Consider the following 20,661-nt stretch of genomic DNA (forward strand, 5'->3'; position numbering starts at 1 on the left):
TTCCCCAAAAGAAAAAGAAATAAAAGACAAGCAAAAATAAATAAAATGATAAAGAAATAATATATTGAAGTGATGAATAAATAAATAAAATTACCTTCCCCAAAAGAAAAAGAAATAGAAAAGACAAGAAAAAAAGAAATAAAATGATAAAGAAATAAAATATCAAAGCAATGAATAAACAAATAAATAAAATAAAGATAATAATAATAAAAAAAAAAATAATAATAATAAAGATAAAAAAGTTGAGAATTTTATTAGAAATAAAACTCTCATAAAACTGAAAAATAAACGGTGAAGATAAAATACTATAAAAAATCTGGATAGATACGGGAAAAGATGAAAAAAGAAAACGCGTGAGGTGCCGTGACACGGCACTGTGCATCGTGTCATGGCAAAAGTTCCCGTGACACGGTGGGACTTGCCGTGTCACGGTACGCGTATTACTTAGTGGTGTGATTTACGCGTATGAAAAGATAAATTCTGGGCAGTTTCGAGCGCTTTTGCTATAAAATAAGACCAGTTTATTCATGATATGCATAATTTCGAAACACAAAATAATTTAGAATTTCATATTTCAATAATCATGTCTCAGAATTTTGATACTACATTGCGCGACTGGTCTTATTCTTTGACCAATGCTGAAAAAAGAGAGTTATAATTATTTCATGTCAGGGGTTTGCTAGCCCTGCGACATGTAGCTATTGAACATGATTTTATTAGGGCAACATTAGATTATTGGAGTTCAGAAGCATACTGTTTTAAATTTGATTATGATGAAATTTGTCCCCTGCCGGAGGAATTCGGTGCAATCTTTGGATTTCCTGCTAGAAATCTTATTGCCATGCCTACCCTACGTGAATATTATTACCAAGATTTTGAACGCCATCTGAATCTAACATATCAAGATTTATATAGAGTTGTTTGTGGTAATGAGGTAGACTTAGAAAAACTTGCAAATTTATATTTTAATCGCCCTATCTCTGAGTCTTATCATGTATATCGTAGAAGGTCATATATTTTTTGCATGATTAGCAAGCTTTTATTTGCAAACGGTAGGGTAGGACATGCTTGTCTAGCGTCTGTGCTTGAACATGTCGAATCTGGAAGATCTCCTATGCCGACGTGCCTTGGAGAAACATTTCGTGGCCTTGACGAAGCAAAAGCTAACCGGAAAGCAATCAGGAAGGGCTCTCTGGTATTGCTACAGGTAAAAATACACTCCGAGTAGCCCCTGTGACACAAAACAGGCACCGTGTCACGGTGGATGTCTAGAATTATTTGAAGCCCCCGGCGATGTTGAAAAATATAGCCCTAACAACCTAGTCCGCAGGAAAAAGAATTACTCTGCGAACATGTTGTATGAAGATTGGAAAAATTTCTTTGCAAAGAGAGAATTTTCCATTCGTTGGGTGGTGCCTTGGTGGAGGATTACTAGGATGGTTGGTACGAATGATACTCCATATTGTCGTGTTCCTAGTATCTCAAAACTGACCTTTTATTGCCCTTCTCGACTGATGCGGCAGTATGGACTTGAACAATTAATTCCACGCTATAATGATAGTCCTCGTGAAGTATCGTTGCATGAAAGTAACGTTCATAAGTATGAGACTTATTGGATTGGAAGACCTTTGTGGACCATTTCTACAAGTGACCAAGCTCCTCCTCCTTTTCCTAGTGCATGCATGGCATGGTTGAACCCTAGAAGTAGGAGGGAACGATTTGGAAGACGCAAGTCTGATGTGAAGAGTCGTCTTGGAAATAAGAAAGCTCCTCCTAAAGATCATCTAGGTCCGAGAACACAAGGGATTGAGTTTAAGACTCCTATAATGCCAAGAAAGAAGAATTATATGAAAGGAAAGGGTAAAGAAAAGATGGTGTATAGGGAGAAACAACAAAAAAAATTCAAGAAAGGTGAAAGGGGTGAGAGTTCGACTAGGGGTGTGACGGTTCGGGCTACGAAAGACACATTAATGGTGAAGGCCGACCTAATTGACCAAGAGAAGGATGTTCCTAAAGTGAAGAAAGATTAGATCAATAGTGCTTTGCTTTTTATGATTTATAATTTTTATTTAAAATAAGGCATATGATGCCAATACTTGTAATCGCATTTAATTTAATAATAATAGCACATTTATTTTAGCCTTAAAAATAAAAATTACAATGACTTTTATTTATTATTCATTTATCCGAGTCAAGGAGTCGGACACAATAGAAGAACGAAAAAAAAAAAAACTCGAACAAACAACGAATTCGCAACGAATGTGTCATTAAAAAAACGGAAAAGCTGAAATTCCACCGTGTCACGGTGAAAAATCCCGTGACACATTACAAATTCTCGCGTCACGGCAATTTTCTTTTTTTAATTTTTTTTTTTCGCTCAGGGCCACCGTGCCACGGTGAACAGTACCGTGACACGGTGGATTGTCCCGCATCGCGGCAATATTTTTTTTTTTTTTTTTTTAGTGATGCAATGCTGATTTGACGCGCATATTTGATCAACAATGGGAGGATTTTTATTTTTTAAAGTTGCCGGGCCCCCTTGAGGGGTTGCCTAGGTATCCTAAATAGGATTCAGGCCAAACGTAGCTTTATTGGGTCATGAACCCATGCGACTAGGCATAGAATTTCTTAAGTTGATCCAAGTTGGTTAAATTGTGGAAGCCGTTACCGTCCATGTCTACTAATTGTGCCGCTCCGCCAGACAGGATGGCTTTAACAATGTACGGGTCTGACCAATTTGGTCTGAATTTTCCTCTTGGATCTAACACATTTTTACGAAGTGCCTTAAGCACTAGGTCACCCTCTTTGATGTTCCTGGTCTTGACTTTCTTATTAAAATGTCGCTCTATACGCTATTGGTTGGTTTGGACATGATGCAAAGCTGCCAAGCATTTTTCATCAAGTAAGACCAGTTCATCGTATCTTGCTCTAATCCAGTCGACTTCATCTAGTTGGCTTTCCAATGCGATTCGAAGAGAAGGGATTTCGAGTTCGATTGGTTGTACAGCTTCAACTCCATGGACCAACGAGAAAGGGATAGCCCCCGTTGATGTATGAACAGAGGTTCGATAACCCCAAAGGGCGAAATGTAGCTTACTTGGCCAATCCTTGTAATTTTCTATCATCTTTTCGATGATAGTTTTCACATTTTTGTTGGCCGATTCGACTGCACCATTTGTTTATGGTCTGTAAGGTGACAATCTGTGATGCTTGATATGATATTTTTGTAATAATTCCGTGCATTAGGCTTGGAAATGTGTTCCATTATCACTCATCATCTCATGTGGTACCCCATAGCGGCATATGATATTTTTCTCAACGAATTGAGCTACATGTTTCGCCGTCAGCTTAGCATATGAAGCCGCTTCAACCCATTTGGTGAAATAGTCGATTGGTACGAGAATAAATTCATGCCCTCCTTGTCCTGGTGGTGTTAATTTTCCAATGATGTCGATGCCCCAAGTGGAGAAAGGCCATGTATGGAGAAGTATATGTGTAGAGAAGCGAAGGTGGAACATGCTGTAAATTTGCGTAGACTTGACACTTCATACATTTCTTGACGTATTCGTGACAATCTCTCTCCATAGTAGTCTAGTAGTAACCTTGTCGTTGAATCTTTTGGACTAACATTTTTGCAATTATGTGTGTTCCACATATACCGGCATGAAGGTTTTCCATGATTTTATGTGCTTCTTTCTTGGCTATGCATGAGAGATTTCTTCCCATTGCAGTTCTCTTGTGGAGTTCTCCCCTGATGAGCATATACTGTGAGGCCAGGAGCCTCAAAGCACGGCGTGCCCTTTTATCAGTATTAGGTGGGTATTCTTCTCTTGTCACATAATTAAGGATGTCTTTATACCATGGCTTTTAATTTTCTTCATGTGGTTCTTGTTCATCGTCAAGTGCATGAACATAAGCCAGCTCATATCTTCTTTCTTTGGTCAGTGGCATTCTGATTGTATTAGTTGGAATTCGCACCATTGATGCTAATTTAGCTAGTGCGTCGGCGAATTGGTTTTCTTCTCTTGGCAAATACGTATATTCCACTTTATCAAGTTGCTCCGTGAGAGTTTCTAAATGAGCTTGATACGTAGCGAGGCTTTCACTTCTCACTTTCCATCTCTTGGAGATTTGGTTAATGATTAGTGAATAATCACCATAGATTCTGAGCTTCTTAATTCCTAAGGCGATAGCTGTTTCCAATCCCAAAATGCATGCTTCATATTCTGCGGCATTGTTGGTGACATCAAAGTCGAGCTTCATGGAAATTGGAATGTGTTCTTCATTGGGTGATACGAGCAAGACTCCTACACCACATCCTTTTTGGTTTGAAGCTCCATCGAAATAGAGTGTCCGACTATCATCTTCAGTCATGAGTAAACCTTCGTCAGGGAAATCGTACTCATCTTCTTCTTTTTCAACTTCTTCTAGTGGAAAGTCCGTTAAGAAGTCAGAAACCGCAAAACCTTTGATGGCTTTTTGTGGCACAAATCTCAAGTCAAACTGAGCAAGATTGACTATCCACCTTGATAATCTGCCATTGAATGTTGCTTTTTCGAACAAGTGTTTGAGAGGATCCATCTTGGACATGACATGCACTGTATGAGTGAGCATGTAATGTCTTAGTTTCTGTGCGGCCCATACAAGTGCGAGACACAATTTCTCAAGTGGTGTGTATCGCGTCTCATATCGTTGAAGTTTCTTGCTCAAGTAATAGATTGCATTCTCCTTATTTTCGATCTCTTGCGCTAACATTACTTCCATTGTTTCTCTCGTGACCATAAGGTAGAGTGGAAGAGGAAAGTCAGGAATTGTTGGCGCTAGTACGGGTGGATTTGCCAAAGACTCTTTTATTTTGTCGAAAGCCTTTTGGCAATCGTCATCCCATGTGACTGGGATATTTTTCTTGAGCTTCTTGAATATAGGTTCACATATCGCTGTGAGCTTTGATATGAACCTACTTATACACTGCAACCTTCCAATGAAACCTCGAATCTCCTTCTCATTTTTGAGTGGTGGCATGGCCATGATCGCCTTTACTTTTGTAGGATCTATTTCAATCCCTCGAGAACTGATCACGTATCCAAGTAATTTGCCTAACGTTACTCCGAATGCACATTTTGCTGGATTTAATCTCATGTTGTACTTGCGGAGTCTTTCAAAGAACTTGCGAAGTGCAATGATATGGCCCGGGCGATCTTTAGACTTAACGATCATATCCTCGACATAGACCTCCACCTCTTTGTGCATCATGTCGTGTAACAATGTTGTAGCTGCTCTTTGGTAGGTGGCACCCGCGTTTTTCAACCCGAATGGCATTACCGTATAGCAATATGTACCCCATTGCGTGATGAATGTGGTTTTCTCCATGTCTTCTTCGGCCATTAATACCTAATTATATCCGGCGTAACCATCCATGAATGATAGGAGTGCATGGTTTGCTGTGTTATGGACCCGAATGTCAATGTGAGGTAGAGGGAACCCATCTTTTGGGCTTGCTTTATTGAGATCCCTGTAATCAACACACATTCTGACCCTTCCATTCTTCTTTGGAACTGGAACCACATTTGTTATCCATTCTGGTTATTTGGATACTCTGATGAAACCTTCGGCCAACTGCTTCCTGATTTCTTCCTTGATTTTGAGAGCCACATCGGGTTTCATACGGCGCAACTTTTGTTTGACAGGCTTCATACCTGGAATGAGTGGTATCGTATGCTGAGCTATATCCCTGTCAATTCCTAGCATATCTTGGTATGACCAAGCAAATGAATCAACAATCACTAAGCAAGTTAATTAGCTCTTTGCGTTCATCTTGACTTAGTGTTAATCCAATTTTTACTTCTTTAACAGTCGTATCATTGGAAATGTTAACTTTTTAGTATCTTCGATAACTGCTATTTTATTTTCGTGTTCTTCTATTGCTTTTATTATTTCTTTGTCATTTTTATCATTAGCAAAGCAATATTGATCAGGGCTAGGGGAATGACACACTTCGTAAGCAAAGGTACTTATTTTATTGAATTCATTGGCTAATACATCAAGGGAGACAAGGTCGGCTGCGACCTCACCGGAATTATTAGGACTAGAAAGAGAGGACTCAACAAGGGACTCAGGATTGATCTCTATAGCAGAAAGAGGGTCGGCCTCAGACTCTAAGGACTCGTGTACAGACTTAGACTCAGACTCGGACTCGGACCCAGACGACTCAGACTCATCAAACATAGGACTCTCGCTAGCGGTTATTTCCAACTTCTCTCCACTCGGCGTAGTGATCCTCAATGTCTTGCGCCATCCCCTTAAAATATTGTCAGCTTGGACGATTAACTCGGAGGGGTCAAAATCCTTGTTTTCTATGACAGCTTGAACGTGCTCAGAGTTATCATTGCGGACCAGCTTGGACTCATTTTTCTCCATTCCAAAAAGGAGGTTGATTCCTAGATCATCAAAGTTCGGGCTAGTTGGCTTCTCGGTTGTGAAGAGCTCTTCGTCTTCATCAACAAAGTCACAATCAAGGAACACCTCGAATCCTGGTTCACGGATCCTATCATGGACAAATGGCTCAGGGAATTCATAGCATGGGAAGTCTTCCCTTTCTTTGATGTACATGCCATTGAGGGTGAACGGATATGGATCCATGGCCATTTCCGTCTTTGTGATTCGAGCATTATTGTGAGCCTTCATCTTCAATAAAGATTGTTTCAGATTTTCTTTTGTTGGCTTGAATCCCAAGCCAAAAGTATCCTTCTTGAGTGCACAAGGATGACCCCAAGATTCAACCATTTTCTTCTTGAGTCCAAGGGTCGTTCTAGGGAAATGACCTTGCTTCTTCAGAATGGCATTAATCCTGGTGTTTGAATATGGATCGAAGTCGAGATGACACTTTTCCTCCTCTTCAATCACGAGAACATCATCTAGTGAAAACCCCCAGAGATCTTCATCTTCTTCGTCATGTTCAACATGGACAATAGGAGTGTCGATAACTTGAATGCGCATAGGAGAAGCATCAATAGTAATTGGAACCCCTCCAACTATGGCTTTCACTTTCTGCTGCAGTGATGATGGAATCACCTTTAGCTCATGAAGCCACGGGCGTCCTAACAACAGATTGAAAGAGGCCTTAATGTCCACCACCTAAAATTTGGTGCGACGTTCAATGGCCCCAGTAGTTATATTTAGTATGATAGTACCCACGGCTTGACGACGAGTATTATCATAAGCGCGAATCCCTTGAGTGGAGGGAGTCAATTCTTCATTCTTTATGCCCAACTTCATTGCAGTACGGAGTGGGCACACATTGATTGCAGAGCCATTATCAACCAGGCTCATAGGAACAATCATCTGCCTACACACCACAGTGTGGTGAAAGGCCTTATTATGTTGGTCCCCTTCCGGGGGCAGATCCTTATCAGAGAACGAAATCAGATTGCTAGTACTTGGCAATTCATTAATGAGAAAGTTGACCAGTCCTTGAGGAGTCATGTCATCATCAACTCCTATTTTCACCAGAGCATTCATCACAGCCTTTCGATGCTCGTGGGAAGTGGCCAAAAGCTTCCATACATTCATCTCCACTTTGGTCTTTTGCAGTTGTTTGACCACATCGCTGTTCACAGGGTCAATGGGATCAACTATCGGATGTGATTGTGGTGGAGGTGGAGGTGGATTAGGTTGTTGCAACCGTCCACTTCTGGTGAGAACCTTGACCTCAAAGTCCCCCAAAACATCTTCACTTGTGCCAAGAGATTAACAGGCTATATTCTTGAGATAGACGTCTTCATCATCACTATCCCAAATTCCATTCACTTCTTCAGTACTTGAGATAAATATAACTTCCGGCAGAGGTTCATTCACAGGTTGAATGAGTATCGACGGATCAAAGGAGACTTCATCTCCCATGATAGCCAAAGCATCAGAAAGAGGACCTGTTTGAATGTTAGGCTTCTTGCCCCCTGGACGGACATGAAGTTGATTAGCATCGATCAGGTCTTGGGTTGCATCCTTCAGCCTCCAACACTTATCAGTATTATGACCCTTGCCTTGATGAAACTTGCAATAAGAATTGGGGTCATAGCTAGCGGTCCTATTCTCTGGCCAAGGATCAAGAAATGGTCCGATTGGCATAATCAGTCCTTGACCATGCAAACAGTCATAAGCAGTATCATAAGTCATTCCCAAAGGCGTGTAAACCCTCCTTTGCCTTTGGAATCTTTAAGGAGGATCATTAAGGGCCAGCACATCATTGATATTGATATTGTTGGTAGCATTATTGGGTTTAGAAGACGAAGAACAAGGAGTGACGTTCTTCTTGTTTTTCCTAGTGCTTTTATTATTGTTGCTACCAACATACTTCATTAGTTCATCCTCGATATTGATTCCAATATCGTATACAGCTTTAAAGGTACTCAGAGGCAGAAACTTCAAGTGTTGCTTGTACTTATGAGTCAGATTGGCAATGAACAAGCGAACCATTTCTTTCTCCTTGGGAGGATCCACCAGGAGCGCAGCTGTTTCCCTCCACCTGCTTAAGTAAGTGGTGTAGCCTTCAATCTCTTTCTACTTGAGAAAGGAGAGTTCACGTTCAGAAGTCTTGGCCTGGATGTTACACTTGTAACACTTGTAGAACACAAACGTTTTTTCAGAAAAATCAAAGGAAGTCGACTGTGAGGAAAGAAAATAAGCCACCGGACTGATTTTAGGACTGCCGTGACATGGAAAAAATTCCCGTGTCACGATACTGTGCACTGTCAGACGGTGCACTGCACCGTGACACGACAGATTTTGCCGTGGCACGACAGTCAGAAGATCTGACTGGTGCCCTGTTTTTTTTTGCGCGCAACCAAGTTATCCAATTTTCCCTACGGGACAGACCTGAATGCGACGTTAAAATGTCTATGCAGATGCAAAAAATGCCAAATTAATCACAAGAATATTTTTTCAAGAATCTTTCAAGTCTCATCCACTCATCTTAATTAAATACCGATCACTCAAATCGATAAATAATTAAGAATCCTCCCCTGTGGAGTTGCCAAATTGTAGGCGTCGTTTGAAGTGCGCCTACGTTAGAGCATGTGGTGAATATGCTTGGCACTCATAGGAAGTGGGAATTGACATTACGATTAGGGACAACGATTAGGGACAAAGCAAAGTAGGGAGCCGCCAACAAGTTTTTAAGGAACTTGTAAACTGTTCACGGATCATAAAAGGCAACCACCATAAAGGGACAACAAAGGCAACAAAGATTGACCCGTGAAGGTTACACCCCATTCATAATCCATGAGATTACTAACTCCATATGGTTCGGAACCACGAAAGGAGGATCGGGGATGATGGTACGAAGTGAGTCATGGAGTCACATTCGTCCGTAATGGCCTCTACTCGATTCTTATATTGAAAAACATTCCTGTGATCTCAAAGGCGTACAAACAAAATATTCAATTTACTCCAAACTATTATTAAGCTAAATTGGTTTAATATTAATGCAACACATAATTCTAAAATATTCGTGATCACTTGATTTAACAACAAGATTAAAAAGGAACCTAAGCCGATTGTCCAAATTATCTTATTAGGCGTGTTTTTCAATTACATATTCCCTTTAACATGCAATATGGTGATCATAATAAATAAGCATTAATATTGGAAACAATTTAATCACAATTCCAACAACATAAAATCGTTAGAAATATAATAGAAATAAAAGGAACATGATCCTTACTTTGATTCTGTTTGTTTGCAACTACAAAATAATAAACGAGTTAGTAACTTCAAGGAAATAATAAAACGATGATTAAATTAAATTAAATAAAGTAGATTTGATTTGGGGCCAAACTTTCAAATAATTCTACCTTTCACGCCTTGGCTTAAGGATAGAACCACGAGTAAAGTATGGACTCCTTTGAGTACTTGAAGAAGGAATTTTGAAGTAGAAAAGGGTATGCTAGTGTTTAGGCTAAAGCATAGAAGAGAGAAAATTAAATCAGAGAATTACTCGGTGCCCCGTACATTAGAAATGAGGGGGTATTTATAGGGAAAATGTGCTGAGGGAGCACACAGAACCCTAAAATGATAAAAACCCTAATAAAGTTACCCGTGACACGGCAAACTATACCGTGACATGGGAAGACCCACCGTCTGACGGTACACTTTCCCGTGTCACGGTACATTTTTGGTGTGACACGGGAAATTTTCAGAAAACGGGATAGAAAACGCGTTAAGGGTTTACGCGGAAGAGACACGGAATATCCCGTGTCACGGGAAATCCCACCGTCAGATGGGAAGGATTCCCGTGACACGGTAGGTACCTGCCGTGGCGCGGGAAATTCCAGCCTGTTTTTCCGTCTAAATACATTTTTAATTTTAATTTCATTCGGCATTTTAAGTGCCGATTTATAATTTCGGGCCTTTTCTGACTTATTATTATTTGGGCTAAAATTTAAATAAAAAGAAATAAAAGGTTTGGGCCAAAAATAAATAATAAAACAATAAAATAAAAAAGGTTTGGGCTAAAATTAAATAATAAGTTTGGGCTGAAATTAAAACTATGCTTTTACCAAACATCAAGGCTAATCCATGGACTGTTCAAAAATATGAATTTAATCAAATACGATTTTTTAAGCACTCTCGGGATTAAATACTGAACCCGACCAATTGTGGCGGTGAAAGGTTGTTCATCATTGGGTTTGGTTTTGGGGAGACATTGTTAGGTGTCTACAGATAGACTCAAGTATAATCCCAAAATCCCTTACTTTTGGTGTTTCTTAAATTAAAAACCTTCTGCTTTGTGTGGTAGCGTCCTACATTAGGTGCCTTTTCCTCGTCCTCCCTCTATTTTTTTTTCTTTATCTCTTTTTTTTCTACAAGTTTTGTTTTGGGTTTAGAACGATTTTTTCTTTTTTCTTTTGGATTTGATCTTTCCTTTTGGGTTTAGACTAACTTTGTGTTCCCCTCTTATGTTTCGTTTCCCCAATTTCCTATTTGTATCTTTGCACCATTCCCATCCCAAGGTATGGAATAATGTAGGTTGAATAACTAAGGCTCAATTGACGAGGCTCAAAAGGGATCCCAAAAAGATGGATTTTCTCTAAGGTTAAGAACATGGGATTACATTTATGGAGTTTCAAGTTGCCTCCTTTGTTGGTGAAATCATCATATCCTTTCTTTGTGGGCCTAAGATGGGCCTTTTTTCATTCAATACATCTTGTAAGCCAAAGCTCATCAAGATTCTTAAAGTGTTGAGTATGTATGCCTTTTGATGTTGCCTATTTATATGTATACATTTTATTTAATTCAAGTCAATAACAATAAAGAGATTGAGAAGAGAACAAGAAAGACATACTTGAAAATATATTTTATATTCATTAATTAATGAGAGTACAAAATAAGTAGATTAGACAATATGAATCTCTTAGTCTATCATTAAAAAACAAGGAAAGAAACAAAATAAGACCTAGGGTGCTACATCTTGAATTGTTGAAAACTCCTTGAGATTGCGTCTTCGAGCTTTGTCCGTTTCTGGTGTAGGTGGAATTTTCTCTAAAAATCAAGTTCATCTATATGACTCATGGTTTCATTTATCAAGTCCCTTTCAATTAATATTCCCACATTATAGACTTTTTGAAATGTGTATAAACCAAGGTATTGTAAATGGCACTTGTATGGTGGAGACATATTGTCTATGAACTTTGGGACAAGTTCATAATCCGGAGGTCTTTGTGGAATAAGAGCAACCTTTTATCGCCGCCTAGAAAAGAAGTCAATATAAAGCCTTCTTTTTCCCCTTGCTTAAGCAATTCGAGATCGCGCAAGGTAGTTGTGAGCTTGATGTTATCTCCATATTGGGTTAAAAACGCTTTTACTACGTCACTCCAAGTGGAAGTTTATTTCGCATCGAGGTTATAAAACCATGATCTAGCATTTAGGTCCAATGAAAGAGGAAAAGTACATGCATATAGGCTTGGCTAAACCCCTTTCAATGCCATAATTCCAATAAAGCTCATTAAGTTAGTCCAAGGATTGTATGTAACCTTAAGGTTGGCAAATTCCGTAGTCAAGAACTTTTCTGGGAGAGTCTTGCCACTAGGTTGTGGTTCAAGCTCATAATTGAAGTACTTATTCCCTGAGTTAGCTTGAAGGACAAGTTTTCTCCAAGGCCTCTACTCTTTCGGCTCTTGCTTTTTCTTGCCGAATGTTTTCTTTTTCTTTTTCTGCTTTTATTTTAGCCTTTTATGTTTTTTTATGAGCCTTCATTTCGGCTTCTTCTTCTCGTACGGCCTTTAGGTTTTGGAGTTCTTCTCTAAGTTTCTCCAATGCTGCTTTGTCGCCCATGATTGGACTAGTATACGAATGTGGAAGATGATCTAGTAATGTGTATAACGAGAAATTGAGCGCGTTCACTTGAACCTTTTCTGCCAAGCAATAAAACAATGAACCAAAGTGAAAATGATTGTTTTATTTCCTTTTTTAATCCTTGTAATACGAATTCACTTTAAGCAAGTTTGTTGATGAAGAATGTCAAAAAATTCAGGAACAATCATTAATGGAATGTCATGATTTGAGGTGACTTCAACAAGGTAATCATTTAAGGATTTTACTTTACATGAATTTTTTTCAAAAAAGGTAGAAGAGAAAGTCAAGAAAGTTGGATTAAAAATGCTCATCAAATTTTAGAAACATTAATAAACCCGAACATACTCCTTAAAATGATCAATATACTATAGTATTTGTTGATCATTTAGATTACAATAGAGATCAATATCGTTTTTTTTTTAATTATGATTCTCATATTGCTTATCTTTAAAGGATAATATATTACTATTTGTTTAAAAAGAATGATAGCCTCCGAATTTACATTCTAAGAAATAATTAAATCATTTTCTCGGTTTTATCATTCATTATTTTCTCTCTCTCTTTTTTTTTTTTTTTTTTTGAGAATGATAATTTTTTTTGTATCATACTCTTTTTTTATTATTATTTTAAAGAACGACATTTCTTTTTTTTTTTCCGTTCTATTTCTCTCCTTTTTTTGTGTGTGGCAATCATCCCAAGTAAAGTTCTCGGGATTTTCTTTTTAAACCATAGAAGAGGTAAATAAAATATACTCTTAAATCAAGGTTGACCAATTAGAACTAAAAAATGATGAACACGAAAATAGGCACGTTTAAGAATAAACATATTGTTGACGTCCTATTAAGAAATGCGAACTTCTAATGGAGAACTCATAAGTAGTAACGTTATTAGCTTGATTATAAAGTACGTAAACGAATCATCATAATCAAAAATAGTATCGCGCGCTATTTTTCGTCTTGCGCTAAGGTGTTAAGTGCAACTTCAAGAGTAGCATCAGCCACATGCTTTTTTTTTTTTTTTTTTTTTGTTTTGTTTTGTTTTTATTTTGTTTTTTTTTTTTGCGAAAACGCAATAAGAACGATAAAAAAAACATTTTATTTTGTTAATATGAAAAAAGAGCGATAAAAAAAAACATGTTTTTGGATCTTTCGAAAAAAAAAGATCAGAGTAAAAGTTAGACAACGTTGTTAGCAAAAGAGATATTTTTAACACCTACTTAACGATTAACCCAGAAGCGGTAGTATCGTTTTCTCCGTATGATATTGCTCGTAACGAGTCAAAGTCAACGTTGAACAGTGGGTGCACGCAAGACACTATGTTGCGCGGAGGTTCTGCGCACAACTTCTGAACTTGCGCTAGGAGGGCGCGCGCAACTTTGACAGTTGCGCGTGCCACCTGGTAGGTTTGAAAAAATGTAATTTTTTTTGTTAAAACACAAAAAGAACGATAAAAATTTTTATTTTGTTTTTTTATTTTTTTTTTATTTTGTTGAACCATAATTTTTGCGATTTTTTTTTTTAAATATCTCTAAGTAACAAGTTGGAATTAGTTAGATTAGACACGAAGCACATATTCATGTAATCACATAAGCACATAAAAAGGAACCGTCAAAACGTACAATGCCATTCTAAGGTCAAGGCTTAGGTGTCCAAAGGTACCATATCTTAAGAAACGATGCACAAATCAATCACTCAACGTGTTGACTCATGACATCGCCCTCTCAACATTTTGTTGACGATATGGGTAGGATGATTGTTATTGATTTCGGGATACAAGCCTAGTGTTAGCAAACCCAAATCAATGAGCCAATCCCCAATGGTTAAAGTGTGCTATGCTTATGCATAATGCAATGTTGCTTGTTTGATTTTTACTTTTGTGAAAAAGGAAGATATTACGCGTTCGACTCTCGCTCTCTAACTACAGATTATCCAAGTTAGTTCTCATTACAATCCACAGACAACCTAGTGTTGGAAACCTTGAACCATAACTACGAACTAATCTTGTAACCCCTAAGTCCCTAGTGGAGTCGCCACTGTAAGGAGGGTGATCCCACCGCAAGGGGTACTCTCCTTAAATGCCCTTGGCCATTTAAAAGCATAGGACTTTACACTTATTAGGGTGTAGTAGGATTTGAATTCCTGACTGTTTGGGGGACCTTGAATTAGAACTGATTCCATCATCACGCTTTTTTATAAGAAACAAGTAGGAGTCGCCAATGAGTTTTAGGAAAAACTCATAAACCTCGTTCATGCCTTTCTTCCATGTGGAGATCATGGAATAATTAACACAAATCATAAGTTTACCCATGCCCAAATTGGTCTATACATCAGAAATGAGTTTGGGAGCGAGGGTACTAAGATAACGTTCCTTATAGAGGGGAATCGTCATCCTAGCCCTAGTACGGCCTCTACTAGCTCTTCCTTTTTCGCAATTTCATCACCAAACAATATTTGCAAGCGATACCTAAAACTATGTTAGTTAATTTTATTTACAAACAATAATTCACGTAGGAATTACATTGCAAAAGTCGTTATTCATATTTAATAATATTCGTGAAAGAACAATAAATAAAAGAGATTCGCCTTGGCTTAAGTGATCAACCTACAATTATTTAATTCAATTCTAGTCTTTATTTAATGCAAGATACTATGTGGCATTGATTAATTAATTATTTTAAAAATGATCAAACAACACTATTTAATAAATTAAAGTCCTTTTAAATAAGAAAAATAAAGGTGATTTAACTAAGTGCTCGGGAATTTACCACTTCTCTTTGCTAGATCTCCGTTTAGAACACTGATGGACACCTTCTTGTTAGGGAACCTCCACCGTAGTAACAAATTATCGAAAGGGTGAGTGTTTAGGACAAGAGGGCTAGGTTGCACAATGTCACAAGTTATTTCGCTAGAGTTTTAGGTTAATTTTTGTCTGTTAAAGCCTTAGTTTAAGCTCGTATTTATAGAGAAGGATTAAGTTTAGGGTTTCGAGCTTTCTGCCGCACGTAGTGTTGCCAGCAACAGAAGAAGTTGCGCGCGGCAACCCAACGCAAGTTATAGAGTAAGATTCGATTTTATGTTTTCCGCATAATTTTCGAATAATTACAAATCTTCCGCAGCACAACTCTGGAAGTTGCATTGGGTGTCGCGCGCAGGTTAAATAGTTGCACGCGGCAGCCTAGCGCGACTTTGTAAGATGCGCGCGGCTTTTTCTGCAGCATCACTAAGTTTTTACCTAGGTGCTCCTTAATCTGTCATTATTAGGGTATAAGCACGGGCTTAAGCCTAATTATGATCGGGTTTAGTTAATTGGACCTTTGTTTTGGCTTTTCTTTAATTTGGGCTAGTCTTTTGTGTTTTGTGGCTTAACTAGTTATCCATAAGTATTCTTCACTTTGATCCAACACGAAGATGTCTTTATTTATCGTCATTGCACTTCCTGTCGAGACAGGAGGCCAAAAGTAGATATCTACAGCCAGCCAAACCCCGTACTTGGTGCAAGATGCTAGCATGGCTACGCCCTAGCACTCGGTATTCCAATGCTAGGGGTATTTTGGTCATTGTAGATTTATTGGTATTTTCACGTCTCGTCTTTTACTGTTTTTGACTCGACTTTCGTCGCTTTGTTTTAATGCTCCAAGCTCGAATTTTTGACGTCTAAATATCAATTACTTGGTCGACTCATTAATTACTTCCGAATTAATTTGTCTCTTTGGCTCGTTAGTGTCTTGGGTGTGACGCGAAGGGTTCAGTCAAGATTAAGTTGTAATATTAATTATACATTAATAGAATTGATCGGAAGCGGCCTTCACCCAGGCATTTCGATCACTTCACCTCACTGAATAATCAGCTTTCTAATAATTCCGAACCCCCTATAAAAATTATACACTTGTTCGAAGGACACCATTCCTTTAAAAAGCATGTATCACTCTTTATGAAAAGAAACATAATATGTCAATATGGAGTCCCACATGAAATGATAAGTGACAATGGAACCTGCTTTCAAGCATAATATGAAGAATCACTGCAAAAGTATGTTATTCAGCACCACCACTCTTTCCCATATAGGCCTAAGCAAATGGTGTTGTAGAGGAAACCAATAGAATTTAAAGACCATCATCGAGAAAATGACAGAGAATTACAAGGATTAGCTTAACAAACTCCATTTTGCTCTTTGGGGTTATCTTACGTCAGTTAGCTCATCAACAAGATATACGCCATTCTCCTTAGTGTATAGGATGGATGGCATACAACCTGTAGAGATAGAAATACGTTCCCTACGTATTGCGTTGGAAAGTAAACTCGATGAAGAAGAATGGACTAGAGCGAGATATGAAGAGCTAATTCTACTTTATGAAAAACGACTAGACGCTCTACATCTTACTCAATGCTACCAAACTCGTTTAACTATACACATTAACAAGAAGGTCAAGACAAGAAACATCAAAGGACGAGACTTGTTGTTAAAGGCATTAAGGAAAAATGTTCCAGACACAAGAGGCAAATTTAGGCCTAATTGGTCCGGACCATACATTGTCAAAACTATCCTATCAAGGGGTGCCGCAAAACTGATTTATATGGATGGAAATGATTTCTAGAATATGAAAAATGTAAACCTACTTAAGAAGTACTACCCATAGTTACTTGACTAGGATACTTAAGAGATCTATGTTTGGCCTAATTCCTTAGGAAAGGATACGTAGGCAACCCTTTCACTACTACAAAAAGCGTGTTTTTGGACGCTTTTTAGGTCTTTTTTCGACGCTAAAAAGCGTCGAAAAAAAATTTCTCGACGCTGCTAAAAAGCGTCGAGAATCCGTGAGTCGAGAATTTTTAGGGACTCAAAAAAGCGTCGAGAATTTCGACGCTTTTTTGTGTCTAAAATATTATTTGAAGTGTCGGAAAATACTAATTTCGCGCACTTTCCCAACTTTGTTTAGTTTTTTTTGTGACGCTTTTACATGTCCACGTACTTAAATTTAGCGACGCTTTTTGTTGTCTTGCGTTTATTCGTGTCAACCTATGGTATGGCGGAAACTTTTGAAATGTGAAAATATGCAAAATATATAGACATCAAAAAGCGTCTAGAATTTTTTTAAGCTTTTTTTTTTAATTATTATTTTTTTCCTTTCAGACATTATAGTTCTTTAAATTTATCATAAATTAAATTAATAACATTTACATTAAAGTAAACAAATATTCTTATAACTAAATCAGATTAAAAAAAAAAAACGATAATTTATCAACAATAATAAGAGTGCGTAGTTGATTAAATTACCAAATTTATAAACGAAAATATCAACACAGTTAATTTATTTTTAAAAAAAACGTCGCATATTATCGTAGCTTGTCCCTAATAAATATATACATCACTAATAATTAAGACTAATAACCAAAATAGATAGATGATGGCGTTATAGACGATGTAGTCGCTTGTTTTGATGCTCAAGTATCCCGGTCTATTTTGTTGTTGCACCTACATTGCCTTTTCCAATCTTCAAAAAAAAATACAAAGTATAAATTAGTACATTACACAATATAGGCTTATACACACACACAAGCTTATAATTCCATCTTTCCATTATTAGCAATCACCACATACAAAGATAACTCAGCAATCGAACGAGGAGCACAACAACCAAATACCAGGTACCACCAATGAGTTGTCCATGATTATCCACTACAATGCCCATCAACTAGAAGAAGCACCTTCTTATCTTTTGACAACAATTTGACACAAGGAATAGCAGCAATGTTAGGCAGAACAACATGAATTAGTACCAGAATGACTCATACTAACACATCATATATAATTTGCGTGCATTCAGATGCATTTGAAGCACAATAATCCTATCAGATTATTAACAACTTAAAATAGCCATTTCATGCACCAATTGTAAATAAGCTTTAACCATATGCAAGAACTCAAGAGTGAACTTGATTGTATGAATACCAAACACGTATTGAAATCAGATTATTCTGCTAAGCAACGAGTTAAGTATAAATGTATCAAATCTGATTTTCAGATTTGAAATTCAGTTCTGAACTTCAGATCTGAAATTCAGCTCTGAATTCAGCTCTGAAATTCAGTTCTGAACTTCAGCTCTGAAATTAAGCTCTGAATTCAGCTTTGAAATTCAGCTCCTTTTACTTGTTTGTAGAGTTTCAGATCTTAATTCAGTTTTGGATTTCAGAGCCGAATTGGAAATTTGTCAAACAGCAAGCACATGTACTTACATCAATCTTAGCATTGAATGATATGACACAAACTGACTGATTTAGGACTGATTTAGCATTAAATGAATTGCTTTGAGCATGGGAATGTGAACTGAACAAGAACAAAGAGAGCAAGAAGATATATGAAGTACTTGCAAGAAAATATTACAATATACATAGATGGTCAATCTACTGTAAGCCTATCATAAGAGTTTCTGGAAAAATTGCAATGAATTGCTTTGAGCATGGGAATGTGAACTCAACAAGAACAAAGAGAGCAAGACAGCAAGCATGAAATTGCCTGTCTACTGTCTCACTGTTATTTCTACCTTAAGTCCAAAGCTTAGGCAGGGGAGCAGGACAGCAAGCATGAAGGGGATTTGACTCACACAAGCTTTCACTTTCACACACACTCACACAAGCTTTGAATTTCACACACACACACAACCATTTTGAATTTCAGTTCTGATTTCAAATATGATTTTCAGTTATGAACTTCAATTTCTGATTTCAGTTATAAAGAGAAATGTGACTTTGTTACCTGATGCTTAGCCTTCCCTAAGAACTCAGATGCTTTGTTTAAAAGATCCGGAGATGCATTCCCTTGACGAACTGCACCTACAATCTGAGAAAATTGTCCAACAAGGGCTTTAAGAAGAAGACTGTTGTGGCCGACTCGGTCTTTAAGCTTTTCATTTTCTTGGGATAGTGTAACATTTTTTTTGTGCAAAGCATTCACTTCTTCTCTAACACTATCCATCACAATATTCCTCTTTTGAACTTTTCCATACCCTTCCTTCCTTAACACACCACGTACTCCGAAAATGTCCCCCTTTTTAACCCCTAATCCGTAACCCACAGGACGAACTGGAATCTCATTGCCATACATTGTTTGCTGAAATGCTTCATCTTCGAGCTCTTGTTCAGACATCTTAGGGTGCATCATCCTCAGCTCTTCAACCTTAGCTTTAACATCATCCTATAACAAATCATACCACAAAATTATACCACAAAATATGCACAAAATCATACCAGAAATCTATCACAAAACCATACCACAAAATCTTCGGTGACTGTGTTAGGAAGAAAGCTTCCGTCTTTACCCGTATGGGTTTTAATCCACAACTCTAACAAGCTCATTTTCTGCCCATGTTCATCTTCCTATAAATAATAAAGCAACAAGAGCTTTAATATGAAAAGTCAACAATATCAATCGCATATAAAAAGACATGCTCTAAATACAATCCTAGGTAATTATAAAATGACATATATATTCCATACATAATCAGCTTGTCGGTTTGCAAAACTTTTAGAGCCAGATGTATGAAATTGATTTTGGGAGGCTCGTGCTTTTTTACCGCAATCTGACATATCCTGCACTCACATTCAAATTAAAGAGTATGTATTTATTATATAATTATGAATAAGATATTAAATATTGCTTCATGCACAATAAGCTAAGTATTGAACATACTTTCCCTTTATCCGAATCCCAATATTTCACTAACATTACCCAATTACTACTAGTAATTCCATGTGGCACATTATTGCAAATCTGATCTAATGTCTTCTGTTCTGGCTTATAATATTGCTGTTTCAGAGAGTATTTGTATTGCCTCCAACATTTATTGGCACGCTTGAGAGCCTGGTTGTCATATTCCGCACCAGGAGGAATCACAAAGTGTTCCTTCAGTAAATAAAATTAGTTATAAACATAAATCAACAAGTAATCCATAAATAATAAGAGATCAGCTAATTATGTATGTTTTGACAATAAAAAGGGATGGCTTAGGGACAAATATACTTACTCTTATATCTGTAATTATCTTCCCTTTGAAATGCTTGTCAATTGCATGCCAATCTTTTTCCCCAACTGGGCAACGACTTTCCATCTTTGCAATCATACTAATGAATTTCACCAAAATATGTCCACCTTTTCTAATTGGCTGGAATAGATCATTGAATTCAACAAAGTATTGGACGCCATTATTACTCCAAACGTCAATTGGCAGAATTATACCACTTATTAAAGTAGTATTACCATTGGCATCTGATTTAAATACAAAAAGTAAGGTGAGAAGAAATAATCAGTTTAAAAAAT

This window comes from Chenopodium album, chromosome 7 (genome assembly GCF_948465745.1).
Source record: "Chenopodium album chromosome 7, dcCheAlbu1.1, whole genome shotgun sequence".
Classification (NCBI taxonomy): Eukaryota; Viridiplantae; Streptophyta; class Magnoliopsida; order Caryophyllales; family Amaranthaceae; genus Chenopodium; species Chenopodium album.